We start from the raw sequence: 3143 nt of genomic DNA on the forward strand, positions 1-3143 counted from the left end.
ACTACCAACTCAAGGTGGTCACATTTTCAACAATAGTTAGTCTGTGATGATGTCAGATCTTTGCAAAGTTGGGTTTTCAGAGATTGCTATGATTAAAAGCATATGCAACCATGTGGAACAGAAAATGCGGGTGGCGGGATCCAATCTGTTTCCAAGAATTTAATGCCCATGCAGTGCTCAACAAATGCACTGGTTCCATCTCATTAGTGAATAATTATAATTATTTAAGAATCAAGTAAAAATGTTATTTTTATTTCTATTTATGTGTATTATTTTTTCAAATGGCTATAAGTTTTAATGACACAATACATCAGTTGTTTACACGTAACTACTTCATAAATGGAAATAGCATATATTTGTCCTAAGCGGTGCCATGAAAAACTTTGCTGCAGCATGAAGGGTTTAGTTAACCAAGAGAGCTGGGACCTCTACCATGTAGCATAATCATGTGTGCATGCACGGCACACCACCAAAGGAAACACAACGTAATGTTAAATATTAACAGCGATTTACTTTCACAATCGGAAACGTCATCTACTGTTCTTATTTGTTTGTTTGTTTAACCCTCTACTCCATTACCACTCATTAGGATTAGATGCAGTAAGACGGTCAAGGCCAGGGACAAAAGTCATGATATAATGAACGTGCTCTTAGGTACAGAGGAGGCAACAGCAAAACACAAGGCAATGCTTCGTCAAGAAGATCTTAAGGAGGCGCTGTCTGGGCAGGTGTAAGGAGTGAGGGAGAGATGCAGTTTGGCAATAGGCTTGAGGAAGAGATCCAGATATAATAAGATATATGACCGTGGAAAGAGTTGAAACATAAGCAATGGCCTCAGAGAACACTCACACCCAGGTACGTGCCGGCAAACTTACCACATGGGCTGCTGAGGACCTGGGGTCCTGGGAAGTCATTCAAAGCAGGCTGCTAGGGATACATGCTGGGAGGAACATGGGGAACAGGAAAAATGAGCTGTGATGCAGCAAAAACACACACTGTGTAAGTTGGTTCAGGGCTAAGCCCCACTTACGAGCCTTACGCGGGGAGCAGGACTGACGTTGAGCCTTTAAGCCCCAGTCAAACCTATTAAACAGTCTTCCTAACCACAGGTTGGTACTGAGCCAGTTGGGCTTAGGAGACCCCACCTGTGAAGGTAAACTATTTGGCAGGTAATGAGGGAGGAGCTAGCACGGTTGGCTGAATTTTATTTCAGTTTCTATCCTCATGTTTACGAACTACAAGAGCCTCGAGTGGATCACACTCTTGAACCTCAGTTTTCCCCTCCATTGAAAAGCCATAATTTTCATCGCTTACGACTGTTATGAGAGCCAAGAAGTATTTTCCTCACCCTGAACTTGATCTTGTTGAATCCAGAGCATTGATTCACTGCATTCATAAAATGGTCACTGTTTATTTCAATAACATCTGTGAAATATCTAAAAAAAAATGTTTCCATGTTCCAAAACTCAGTGTATCAGACCTTCTTTTTCTCTTAAATTGTGCTAAGAATACTTAAGATGAGCTCTGCCCTCTCAACACAGTCGTACGTGCAAAATGCAGTGTTGTTAATTGCAGGCACGTTTACTCNCAGCCACACGGTTCTACTTGAACGCTATCAATGGCTGGTGATTCGTTATCTTAAAGCAGTCATTTATGATTTTCAATTTACCAGGCCCTTGAATTTCTAGTTAATATAAGAGAATGTGGGACACTCCCTCCTGAAGAGCAGCAAGGATTCAAACAGCCCCACCTGGTAACAGATCAGAGAAAGGGACATTGTGTGAAATAGGCTCTGAGCCAGCCAGGATATGGGCGACCTCTGGCATCACTGTCCAGGAGTGTGGAGAGTAATCGGCTGCTTGCCTGGGGCTGCAGGTAAGTAAAGCCACTGTCCCATAATCTGAAAACTGCTGAAAGTGTGCTGACTCAGTGGTTAAATACATGGCATTCCTGTGTGTGGTTGATTCTTTTTAAAGATGACTGCCAACAGCGCCTTGCCTTCCTTCTGTGACGTAAACAAACGTATCCAAACAATAGGAGAAAGGGAGGCCGGCTTGAGGAGAACCAAAGTGCTGCAGCTGATGGCAGTTATCATCATCAGACAGTGACTAAGAGGTCCTGCTGGTGCTCCCAGCTGCATGCAAATTAATATCTCTAGCCTACAGCACGTGAGCAGAAACAAGCCATAACCAGTACCAAATTACAGAATTAGAAACAAATACATTACTGTTGTTTAAGATACTAAGTTTTGGGGGAGTTCGTTAAGGATCAATATTTAACTGCATGCTGTGAAACAAAGCCAAAGCCACTAGATAAGAGATCTGGTTCTCAACTGAAGAAATCAATTAACAGGAGCAAGGTAACCACAAAGCCTCCAGCGGTTCTCATCCTTCCTAATGCCGCGACCCCTTAATACAGTTCATGTTGTGGTGACCCCCAACCATAAAATTGTTTTCATTGCTACTCTATAACTGTAATTTTGCTACTGTTATGAATTGTAATGTAAGTATCTTTTTGTTTTCAGATAGTCTTAGGTGATCCCTGTGAAAGGGTCGTTCGACCCCCAAAGGGGTCGCAACCCACAGGTTGAGAACCGCTGCTCTACATAGAGAGGTAAGCATGAAGTTAAAAAAAAAATTACAAAAAAGCCCTCCCCTCAAACTGAAGTAAAATTTCAAAATCCACTAGGGACTCAAGTGCCAGCAAACCAAAGAAAATGGGAAAACAATTACTTCTGAGGCAAGGGAAATAAGACCACAATTTTTAAATGACTTAAAAAACAATTATATTCAAAATCTTCATGGAGACAAAAATAAACCATCCAAACAAAAAATAATAGAAAAAAAATGGAAGCAAAGGAAGGTAAATATAAATCAAGTCCTATTAGATCAAGAGTCTATTAGAAAATGTTTTAAATCGTTGCCTTAAAAAGACATTACACACTTCTGGGACACCTCTGATCTGAGAGAAGTAATGCATTACAAGGCAGGAGAGATAAACTCACCAAGAAAGTTGCATAGAGAAATAAATAGGTAAACAATGAGAAAAGGGAGTTAAGATTAATAGATTGAGAAGTTCTAATAAAAGATTTCAACAGGTACTGTAATATACGGCCCAAATCTGCCTTCAGTGAAGAATTTGCT

This window comes from Hipposideros armiger, unplaced genomic scaffold, assembly GCF_001890085.2.
Source record: "Hipposideros armiger isolate ML-2016 unplaced genomic scaffold, ASM189008v1 scaffold_260, whole genome shotgun sequence".
NCBI lineage: Eukaryota > Metazoa > Chordata > Mammalia > Chiroptera > Hipposideridae > Hipposideros > Hipposideros armiger.